The sequence below is a fragment of the Phocoena sinus genome, chromosome 11 (genome assembly GCF_008692025.1).
Source record: "Phocoena sinus isolate mPhoSin1 chromosome 11, mPhoSin1.pri, whole genome shotgun sequence".
NCBI lineage: Eukaryota > Metazoa > Chordata > Mammalia > Artiodactyla > Phocoenidae > Phocoena > Phocoena sinus.
The window spans coordinates 36,843,760-36,856,128 of NC_045773.1; the positions used below are offsets into that span (position 1 = coordinate 36,843,760).

At 50.3% G+C, this 12,369-nt stretch overlaps 1 long non-coding RNA gene and 1 other non-coding gene across 9 annotated transcripts in view; one reads left to right on the forward strand and one right to left on the reverse strand.

Annotated features, from left to right (window-relative positions):
* The window catches only part of LOC116761885, a 74,654-nt gene that overhangs the window by 8,712 nt on the left and 53,573 nt on the right, over positions 1 to 12,369 (reverse strand). The window lies entirely within an intron of this gene.
* LOC116762989 lies at positions 7,533 to 7,639 on the forward strand. The gene has a single exon (XR_004352406.1). It is a non-coding gene; the product is annotated as a U6 spliceosomal RNA (small nuclear RNA).

The window sequence follows — 12,369 nt, forward strand, 5'->3', positions numbered from 1 at the left end:
TTCCCCGCAAGCTCTCCTGGCACCCAGGCATCCTGCCCAGCAGGGTTCACGTGCATGAAGAGCAGAGCCCAGCCCCCAACACTGTAACATCATGGTTCCAGACCAGAGGAGAGAGGGGGAGGGAGGGGGAGGGAGGGGGACACCTTTGCTGGGTACCTGTGGCTCCGGATGGCCCCAGGGAGGGAGCTGGCCATGGGTAGGAGGCCGGGAGCCCAGGACACCATGAGTGACACAGCAGCAGGCAGGGCTGCAGCCTTGGCAGGAAGCCGACCCTGGGCCGGTCCTCCAGCTCCCTGAGTGGCTGCCCAAGTGGGAACAATGACCCTTTCACGTCACGCCTCCTCCAGTCACAGAAACTTTGGCGCCGTGGGACAAAGGGGCCATTTCATCATTGTTGGGCTGCATCAACAGCCCTCCGGCCTGAGCCCTGTTGCCCCCACACAGCCCAGGCCCCGGGCAGGGAGGCTGGCTGCCCAGCCCGGCCAGAGCCCAGCACTTTCTCCCGGTTCGGCCCAGCCACATCCATCCGGAGACCCTCCTCGCCTTCCTTACCTTTTGGGCTCAGCAAAAGCTGCGCCAGAGCCACGCTCTAAGGACCTACGAGGACAGCAGGCTCTGCCCCCATCCTTCCCTTCCTGAGTCCTGGTCTTCCTATCTGTGGGAAGGGGGCTGGGTGAGATGATCTGCTACCCTGACCCTGAGGGGTAAAACTTTCCGCTTCTGCTCCTGCCCACAGCCAGCACCCAGCCCCTAGTGAGAGCACCAAAGTGGGGAGGAGCCCCTGGCCCATGGAGTGGAGAACGCAGAGGAGGTCTCTTGGTCTGAGTCCTCACCAGGCGCCTGCTTAGCCTCTGCTCGCAGTGACCTTCTGTGGTGGGAGCTAGCTGAAGGCCACTTCTGTTCATCCTTGAGCTAGCCTCCCCCCCAAGAGCACTTGGCCAAGAGGCCAGGGGGGCCAGGGCTCTACCCAGGACAGACTCTCCCCACACACAGCCCTGTCTTCTGCCTCCTTTTGTTAGGGACTGGGGAATTGGAGCCCTGAGCCGGCAGGCTTCCTCCCTTCTCCACTTGGCCAGCGTTTGCTGGGGCTTCCTAAGAGGGAAAGCAGTGGAGCCTTAGGGAAGAGGTCCCAGTCTGGGGATCAAGACAGAAACTGCACCTCCTACCCCCTGAGGTCAGAGCTGTCTCAGACAGAAGCCCGAGAATCCAGACATCAGGGGCCCCAGGCACAGCCTCAGAAGCAGGGCTGTGGGACAGGGTGGTGGCCTTGTGGCGGGTGCCCACAGGCAGCCATGGTGTTGGTAACTCATCCCCCAGTGGAGTGCATGGGGGCTCCAATTGCTGGGGGCCACCAGAGGGTGGGGAGGCAGGTAGCTCAGCCAAGGCCAGAGGGCTTGGGGGGTCACCCCTGGGGACGTCTGCGTGACATAAACCATTCAAGCAGCCAGTCTGGGACTGGAACGCCCCTTCTGCTCAAGGAGGAGATAGGCTCTACCCTGGTGGACTCCTTCCCCAGGACCCAAGAGTGGGACAAACTGGGAGGGTGGGTTCCTAATGCTGGGGCGGGAGAAAGTCAGGGGCACATGGGTACCACAGTTTTCCCCACTCCACAGAGGAGAACCCTGAGACTCAGGGTGAAGTGACCACTCTAAGCCACATAGCAGGTGAGCAGCAGAGCCTCAGCAACTGGGGAGGAGGGAGCCGGAGTCTGGGGCTGGTCACCACAGGGCTCTGGTCTCCAGGTGACCCTACTCGGGTGCTGGGCAACAGGCTGGCTGTCGAGGGCAGATACTGTGTATATGGCTGCAGGGGACCTGCAGGGCCGGGCCTGCTCTCTGGTTCCTACAGCTGCCTGTCCGCCCAACCCTGCCCCACCGGGCCCGGCGGCACTGCACACACACTGCCCATTTGCCCTGCCTCACTTCCTCTAAGACTAAAGAATCACCCCTTCAGGGGACTGGAGCCTGGCACCCGGCAGCAGGAAATGCCTGGCCCTGCCCTCCCCAGAGCATGCCCGCCCTGTACACTACCCACCCCAGTCTAGACTCCCAGGAACATGTGGGGGTGGGGCCACTGCCCTGGGTAGAGGCTGCCAGGCTCAGCCTGGGAGTAGAGGTGGATGTTCTCCCTCCCAAACCTGGCCAAGGGCCGCTTCTGTCCCAGCTGCCCATCTTGTTGACCTCCAGTCTCAGAATCCCTGGTCCCCCAGCCCACTCAAGCCCAGGACCCTGGGAGGGGGTTAAGGGCTGAGCCCCTGCTATAACTCCAGACCGAGACCTGGGCTCTGATCACAGTTTCAACCTCCTTCGATTCCAAGGCAGCCTCTGAACTGTGTCCCTCCAAGGAACAGAGGTTGAGGCTGCCTCAAGATGCCTGAGGACAGAAGTGGGAGCCTGGCCTGATGACACTGGGGGTTCCTAGAATCCCTAAATGATCCGCTGCAGCTGCCATCAGGGTAAGGCGGGGGTTGGGGGGATGGGGCTTCAGGCAACTTCTGGCTCTAGGTGGGGTCGCAGCTCCAACACAGCCCTAAGTCTCCAGGCTCTGCCCCAGGCTCAGGCCCCAGCAGTGGTCAGCACCTGCCCATGCTGGGCCTATACTAAGCTACTGAGGCTCAAGGGAGAGGCACAGCTGCCCGAGTGTTCCTCAGCAGGGCTGGGAGGCTGAGGCTCTGGATTCTGGCTCCAGCTCTGGCCCCAAAGGTCAGCGGGCCTGCAGCTAGGTTCCTACACCCTCTGGACCCCAGTCTCCCAGCTATGCACACTGGCTGGACTCACTGAGGGCTGCTCCCAGTTCAGACACCCCGAGTTCTTGTATAACACCTGCTAGGCCAGACATACCATGGTCTATTAGTCAACAGGATCCCAAATAGTCACCTCATCTGACTCAAGGGTTCTGGGAGGGGACTCCACTCTGTCCTCAGCCTCTGACCTCCCATGAAGGGTCACTCTGAGGAGAACACACAATGCTCTGATAGCACCATCCCTCGGCCCCAAGACTCCTGAGAGCCTCCATGTAGGTGTGCGCCCACTGCTGCCCTGGGCTTGGTGAGTGGCTCTAAGCTGTGTGATCCAGGGACAGCTCTGTCCTCTCTGGGCCTCAGCTGCCACCTCTACACCATGAGTCCATTCCCTCCTTGGGGGCTGTGGCCATGATCAGAGATGTCTCATGAACCACAGCTCTGGTAACAGCTGAGCCAGGGAGGTATCACATACAGCCGCGTCCCAGTGGGGTAAGTTCTGTGGCCTAGCAGAGAGTCTGGCTTTGCAGACTGGTTTGCAGTCCCACCTTCAGAAGTGACCCCTCACTTCTCTGAGCCTCACTCAGTGGGGATAATAGAGATACCTGTCTCAGCAGGTGTGGAAGTGACTTGTCTGAGCCACCAGGCCCCGGGGAGAATGGGAGCAGCAGCTGTTATTGGGTGTGCCTGCTGGGCAGGGCAGGGGGCGGGGGGAGCTCCCAGACACCCTCAGAGCCGCTGGCCCTGGGCTGGGAGTGGATTCCAAGGACCTCACTCCACTGGGGTAAGGCCCCCGGGATGCACTTTCAGGCACTGCCCAAGCAGCCACACTGCAGGGTGTGCCCCAGCCGGAGGAGGACCGAGGGGGTGGACGTGCTGCCTTGAAGGTGGGGAACACAGTCTGGTGACCCTGCAGGTGGGTGCAAGGAGCAGGGTGCTGGGCCACTCTGCCCCAGAGCTGGGTCTCAGGGGACAGAGGGCAGAGAGCGGGGAAGGGGGTGTGGGCAAGCCCTCAGGAAGGTGGTCTCAGGCCTCTCTCCTCTGCCAGTACGACTCTGAATACTGCTCTCTGAGCCTGAACTCTGGACTGGGGGGAGTCCTAGGGCCTCAGGCAGCGGCCAGTGGGCTCAGCCACGCTCCCCCACCAAGGAGAATTCTGCCTCCTGGGTATCTGGGGCCAGTAGTGACCCCTGCTCAAAGCTGAAGACCTCACACAAGCTCTCCAAACTCCTCTACCAGGTTCCCATTTTACTGTGAGTGTGGCAACTGAGGCCCAGGGAAGTTTAATAACTTGGGTGTGGGGAGGGGCCGCCCACACCCCAACCCTTGCCTGGGAAGGAATGATGGAATTGGAGTGCTCCATTCTGGGATCAGGCTCAGCCCCAGGGAGGCTTCAGGACAAGGCTACCCCAAGGCCTGACTGCACCGACTCTCCCTTCTGTCCCCAGCCAGCTGCCTCCTACCTGGCCTAGCATTGCCTCTTCCAGGAAGCCGCCCCTCCCCAGATTGACTTAAGTACCTTCGCTGTGCCCACTACCCCCTAACCAGTGCTCTAAGGGTTTGTCTAGCTGTGGGGCCCCCATGAGACTACAGGAGGGCAGGGCTGGCTTGCCTACCCCTGAGTCCCCGCAGAGGGAAGGGTGAGGCCTGATGTGTGTACAGGTGAGTCCTTCTATCTCAGGGGGATTCCAGGGGCTTTGTCCCAGGGCGCAAGTATAACGGCTTCCAGAGTAGGGCTGGGTCACAAGTATAACTGCCTCACAACCCGCCAAGGACGTGGACCTGGAGATGCTTTCTGAAGGCGTTTTACCTGCTTATGTTAAAAGGCCTAAAAATATGCATGACCTTCGACCCGGCAGTCCTGTTCCTGGGAATTTGCCCTAAGGAAATCACCACTTGAAGGAAAGGAGAAGCAGTTAGTCTCTAATTTGCTCTGTGGTCTTAGGAGAGTTGCTTTCTGGACCTCAGTTTCCCCGACTGTACAACGAAGGGCTGCAAACATACAGCCATCACACCTCATCTGTCCCATGTTCCACCCATGGCAGACATGGCCAGCTGATCACAGAATTCTTCAGTGGTCTAAATCCTGCGTCTTCAGGCTTCCCTGGTGGCGCAGTGGTTAAAACTCCACCTGCCAATGCAGGAGACACGGGTTCGAGCCGTGGTCCGGGAAGATCCCACATGCCGCAGAGCAACTAAGCCCGTGCGCCACAACTACTGAGCCCGCGTGCCACAACTACTGAAGCCTGCACGCCTAGAGCCCCTGCTCCGCAACAAGAGAAGCCACTGCAATGAGAAGCCCACGCACCACAATGAAGAGCAGCCCCTGCTTACCGCAACTAGAAGAAATCCCACGTGCAGCAACGAAGACCCAAAGCAGCCAAAAATTAAATCAATCAATCAATCAATCCTGTGTCTTCTAACGGGCTCCACATGACCCCTACCAATGGAGCAGAATCCTCTTCTTATTTACAGGATAGTCCCTCCAGTGCCCTGTAGCTGGGGTGACCTGCGAGGTCTAGAAGCATCTGGGGGATTCAGTACACCAGGCCTTCTCTGGGGCTAGCTCTGCAAGCTATGGGAAGAAAACTATCCTTCCGGAAGCTGCCTCTCTCATGCTCAAAACTTAATTCTGCAACACCCCCTTGAGGGGGTCTATCCACTGAAGTCCCTAGCTCGTCATGACATCCTAACCAAAAATGTAAGCAACTACAAACACCCCAAAGAACTCCCCGTTAGGATGCATATTAGCTAACTGGGGTGAATTTAGACAGGATGGTTTAAGAAAAAAGAAATTAATTTTCTTTTGCAATACTCCATGGCCCCAGTACAAACTGGGGGATCAAGAGATCTGGCCAGAAAATGGGTCATTGAATTACCATACCATCTTAGGACTTCCCTGGTGGTCCAGCGGGGAAGACTCCGCATTCCCAATGCAGGGGGCCCGGGTTCAATCCCTGGTCAGGGAACCAGATCCCATATGCCGCAGCTAAAAGCCCACATGCCGCCACTAAAGATCCCGCATGCCACAACTACAAGATCCTGAGTGCCGCAACTAAGACCCAGCACAGCAAATAAATAAATATTTAAAATACAAAACAAAACAAAACAATACCATCTTGCAGCTGGATGTATTTTGTAAAAGGAATGGTAAATGGGGGGAAGCCCCACACATCCAAATGGTCACGACCCTATTCCAAGATCCAGATCTAAAAAACTCCTGCTGGGTGTGCCTGGCTCACACCCCTTCAAAGTGCCTTTTTCCCCCACAGGAGTTTGATGTTTTAAATGATTCCCTTATGAGTCTACCTCCTCGAGGTCCACAACCAGGAACTCCTACCCACCCCACCCCCCAGTTCTGAGAGGGGACAGTTTCCAGACCATCTGCCCCAAGCGCCCCTCCTGGGCTGCTGGAAATCCCACCACTTTATCCCTCAAGCTTTGTCCTGTCCTCCATTACTGGAGGTGAGTCCAGCCAGTACTACATGAAGCAGGGCCACCTACCAGCCTCCAAATACCAAACTCTGTCCCTTAAGGGAAGTGCCAGCTGGTGGTGGAGGAACAATCAGAGTCCACGTCCCTTTTCCTATGGCTGACCTAGCTACTTGCAAAGAGAAACTTGGACGTTTTTCCAAAGGACCCCAGTTGGTTCATAGAGGAATTCACCAAGTTGACAATGTTCTATGAACTTACTTGGGGGGACACACAGGTCCTCCTTTCTACCTGCTGCACCTTTGGAAAGCCAGATCCTTGGTGCAGCCTGGGCACATGCCAACAAACTGGCAGCCCAAAATCAAGGATATATAATCTACCTTACGGAGGGGATGCAATCCCTGACCAAGATTCCCACTGAGACTACCAACAGGGAGGTAGAGGGCTTGAACACAGGAGCCACATGATAACTTGCTTCATAGAAGGGATGAAAAGGTGTGTTGTTAAGACTGTTAGTTATGACGAAGAACAACACAGGAAGTAATGCAGGGAAAAGATGAAAATCTGGCCCTCTTCCAGGACAGTTTGGTGGAGGCCTTTAGAAAGTATACCAATATTAATCCCGACTCCCCTGAAGGGCAAGTCCTAGTAAATACCCATTTTATCACTCAATCTGCCCCAGACATTAGGAGAAAATTAGAGAAGGCAGCTATGGGACCCCAAAAATTCTCAACAAAATATTAGCAAACCGAATCCAACAACACATAAAAATGATCATAAACCACGACCAAGTGGGTTCATCCCAAGTTCACAAGGATGCTTCAACATACGCGAAGCAATGTAATACATCACATAAACAAACAAACAAACAAAGACAAAAACCACATGATCATCTTAATAGATGCAGACAGAGCATTTGACAAAATTTAACATCCATTCACGATAAAAACTCTTACCATACTGCGTATAAAGGGAACACATCTCAATATAATACAAGCTATTTATGACAAACCCACAGCCGATATAATACTAAATGGTGCAAAGCTGATAGCCTTCCTGCTAAAATCTGGAACAAGACAAGGATTCCCACTCTCACCACTTCTATTCAACATAGTATTGGAAGTCCTAGCCACAGCAATCAGACAAAAAAAGAAATAAATGTACCCAACTGGGAAAGGAAGAGATAAAATTGGCATTACATGCAGATGATATGATACTATATATAGAAACCTCTAGAGACTCCACACAAAAACTACTAGAACTTATAAACGAATTCAACAAGGTAGCAGGATACAAGATTAACATTCAGAATCAGTTGCATTTCTTTACACCAACAATGAAACACTAGGAAGGGAATGTAGTGCTCGCTTCGGCAGCACATATACTAAAATTGGAATGATACAGAGAAGATTAGCATGGCCCCTGCACAAGGATGACATGTAAATTTGTGAAGTGTTCTCTTTTTTTAAGAGAAATTAAGGAAACACTCCCATTTACCACTGCAACAAAAAGAATAAAATACCTAGGAATAAACCTACCTAAGGAGACAAAAGACCTGTATGCAGAAATCTATAAGACACTGATGAAAGAAATTAAAGATGATACTAACAGATGGAGAGATATACCATGCTCTTGGATTGGAAGAATCAACATTGTGAAAATGACTATACTACCCAAAGCAATCTACAGATTCAATGCAACCCCTATCAAACTACCAATGGCATTTTTCACAGAATTAGAACAAAAAAATTGCACAATTTGTATGGAAACACAAGAGACCCCGAATAGCCAAAGCAATCTTGAGAAAGAAAAACGGAGCTGGAGGAATCAGGCTCCCAGACTTCAGACTATACTACAAAGCTACAGTAACCAAGACAGTATGGTACTGGCACAAAAACAGAAATATAGATCAATGGAACAGGATAGAAAGCCCAGAGATAAACCCATGCACATATGGTCACCTTATCTTTGATAAAGGAAGTAAGAGAGAAAAGACAGCCTCTTCAATAAGTGGTGCTGGGAAAACTGGACAGCTACATGAAAAAGAATGAAATTAGAACACTTCTTAACACCATACACAAAAATAAACTCAAATTGTATTAAAGACATAAATGTTAGGCCAGACACTATCAAAGGCTTAGAGGAAAACATAGGCAGAACACTCTATGACATGAATCACAACAAGATCCTTTTTGACTCACCTCTTAAAGAAATGGAAATAAAAACAAAAATAAACAAATGGGACCTAATTAAACTTCAAAGCTTTTGCACAGCAAAGGAAACCATAAACAAGATGAAAAGACAACCCTCAGAATGGGAGAAAATATTTGCAAATGAAGCAATTGACAAAGGATTAATCTCCAAAATATACAAGTATCTCATGCAGTTCAATATCAAAAAAACAAACAACCCAATCCAAAAATGGGCAGAAGACCTAAATAGACATTTCTCCAAAGAAGATATACAGATGGCCAACAAACACATGAAAGGATGCTCAATATCACTAATCATTAGAGAAATGCAAATCAAAACTACAATGAGGTATCACCTCGCAACGGTTAGAATGGCCATCATCGAGAAATCTGCAAACAATAAATGCTGGTGACGGTGTGGAAAACAGGGAACCCTCTAGCATTGTTGGTGGGAATGTAAATTGATACAGCCACTATGGAGAACAGTATGGAGGTTCCTTAAAAAACTAAAAATAGGGCTTCCTGGTGGCGCAGTGGTTGAGAGTGTGCCTGCCGATGCAGGGGACATGGGTTCGTGCCCCGGTCTGGGAAGATCCCACATGCCGCGGAACGGCTGGGCCCGTGAGCCATGGCCACTGAGCCTGTGCGTCCGGAGCCTGTGCTCTGCAAGGGGAGAGGCCACAACAGTGAAAGGCCCGTGTACCGCGAAAAAACAAAACAAAACAAAACAACTAAAAATAGAACTACCATATGACCCAGTAATCCCACTACTGGGCATATACCCTGAGAAAACCATAATTCAAAAAGTTATGTACACAATGTTCATTGCAGCACTATTTACAATAACCAGGACATGGAAGCAACCTAAGTGTCCATCGACAGATGAATGGATAAAGAAGATGTGGCACATATATACAATGGAATATTACTCAGCCATAAAAAGAAACGAAATTGAGTTATTTGTAGTGAGGTGGATGGACATAGAGTCTGTCATACAGAGTGAAGTAAGTCAGAAAGAGAAAAACAAACACTGTATGCGAATACATATATATTGAATCCAAAAAAAAAAGGTTCTGAAGGACCTAGGGGCAGGACAGGAATAAAGATGCAGATGTAGAGAATGGACTTGAGGACACGGGGAGAGGGAAGGGTAAGCTGGGATTAAGTGAGAGAGTAACATTGACATATATACACTACCAAATGTAAAACAGATAGCTAATGGGAAGCAGCTGCATAGCACAGGGAGATCAGCTCGGTGCTTTGCAACCACTTAGAGGGGTGGGATAAGGAGGGTGGGAGGGAGACGCAAAAGGGAGGGGATATGGGGATATACGTATGCATATAGCTGATTCACTTTGTTATGAAGCAGAAACTAAGGCACCATTGTAAAGCAATTATACTATAATAAAGATGTTTAAAAAAAAAGGGAATGTACAAAAACAGTACCTTTTAAAATTGTGCCCCCCAAAATAAAATACCTAGGAATAAACCTGAGCAAGGAAGTGAAAGACTTATACACTGAGAACTATAAAACATTAATAAAGGAAATTAAAGAGGATTCAAAGAAATGGAAAGATATCACATGCTCTTGGATTGGAAGATTTAATATTGTTAAATGGCCATACTACCCAAAGCAATCTACAGATTAAATGGGATCCCTACCAAGTTACCCATGACATTTTTCACAAAACTTCAACAAATAATCCAAAAATCTATATAGAGCCATAAAAGACCCAGAATTGCCACAGCAATCCTGAAGAAGAAGAAGAAAAAAAGGGAGGCATAACTCTCCCAGACTTCAGATAATAGTATAAAGGTACAGTAATCAAAACAATGTGGTATTGGCACAAAAACAGACATATGGATCAATGGAACAGAACAGAGATCCCAGAGATAAACCCATGCACCTCCAGTCAATTACTCTTCAACAAAGGAGGCAAAAATATACAATGGGAAAAAGACAGTCTCTTCAGCAAGTGGTGCTGGGAAAGTTGGACAGCTGCATGTAAATCAATGAAGTTAGAACACACCCTCATACCATACACAAAAATAAATTCAAAATGGCTTAAAGACTTAAACATAAGACATGATACCATGAAACTCCTAGAAGAGAACATAGGCAAAACATTCTCTGACATACATTGTACCAATGTTTTCCTAGGTCAGTCTCCCAAGGCAATAGAAATAAAAGCAAAAATAAACATATGGGACCTAGTCAAACTTACAAGCTTTTGCACAGTGAAGGAAACCAACAAAACAAATCAAAACAAACAGAAGGAAAAAAAAAAAGAAAAAACAACCTATGGAATCGGAGAAAATATTTGCAAACGATGTGAACAACGAGGGCTTAATTTCCAAAATATATCAGCAGCTCATACAACTCAACAACAACAACAACAAAAACAAACAACCCAATCAAAAAATGGGCAGAAGACCTAAATAGACATGTCTCCAAAGACGAAATACAGGTGGCCAATAGGCACATGAAAAGATGCTCAACATCACTAGTTATTAGAGAAATGCAAACCAAAACTATGAGGTACCACCTCACACCGGTCAGAATGGCAATCATTAAGAAGTCTATAGGGGGGACTTTCCTGGTGGGGCAGTGGTTAAGAATCGGCCTGCCGAGTCCGCCTGCCGATGCAGGGGACATGGGTTTGTGCCCCGGTCTGGGAGGATCCCACATGCCATGGAGTGGCTGGGCCCATGAGCCATGGCCACTGAGCCTGTGCGTCCGGAGCCTGTGCTCTGCAACGGGAGAGGCCAAAGCAGTGAGAGGCCCGCGTACCACCAAAAAAAAAAAAAAAAAAAAAGAATCAGCCTGCCAATGCAGGGGACACAGGTTCGAGCCCTGGTCCCGGAAGATCCCACATGCTGCGGAGCAACTAAGCCCGTGCGCCACAACTACTGAGCCTGCGCTCTAGAGCCCATGAGCCACTACTACTGAGCCCATGCACCACGACGACTGAGGTCCGCGCACCTGGAGCCCATACTCTGCAACAGGAGAGGCCACCACAGTGAGAAGTGCGCACACTGCAATGAAGAGTAGAGAAAGCCCGTGCATAGCAATGAAGACCCAACACACCAAAAATAAATAAATAAATGATTAATTAATTAAAAAAAAAGTCTACAGGGGACTTCCCTGATGGTCCAGTGGTTAAGAATCTGCCTTCCAGGGGCTTCCCTGGTGGTGAAGTGGTTGAGAGTCCACCGGCCGATGCAGGGGACATGGGTTCATGCCCCGGTCTGGGAAGATCCCACATGCTGTGGAGCGGCTGGGCCCGTGAGCCATGGCTGCTGAGCCTGCGCGTCCGGAGCCTATGCTCCGCAACGGGAGAGGCCAAAGCAGTGAGAGGCCCGTGTACCGCCAAAAAAAATCTGCCTTCTAGTGCAGGGGATGCAGGTTCGATCCCTGGTCGGGGAACTAAAATCCCACATGCCACGGGGCAACTAAGCCTGTGTGCCGCAACTACTGAGCCCACACACAACTAGAGAAGCCCATGTGCTGCAATGAAGAGCCCACACGCCACAATGAAAGATGCCACATTCCACAACGAAGATTCCATGTGCTGCAGCTAAGACTCGAAGCAACCAAAATAAATGTTTAAAAAAATGGATAACATGGGTACCTCTGATTAAAAAAAGAAGAAGTCTACAAAGGTGATTTCCCTGGTGGTCCAGTGGCTAGGACTCCATGCTCCCAGTGTGGGGGGCCTGGGTTCAATCCCTGGTCGGGGAACTAGATCCCACATTCCACAACTGGGAGTTTGCCTGCTGCACCTAAAGATCCTGCATGCCGCAACTGAGACCTGACATTGCCAAATAAATACTTTTTAAAAGTCTACAAATAACAAATGCTGGAGAAGGTGTGGATAAAAGGGAACCCTCCTATACTGTTGTTGGGAATGTAAGTTGGTGCAGCCACTGTGGAAAACAGTATGGAGGTTCCTCAGAAAATTAAAAATAGGGATTTCCCTGGTGGTCCAGTGATTAGGACTCCCT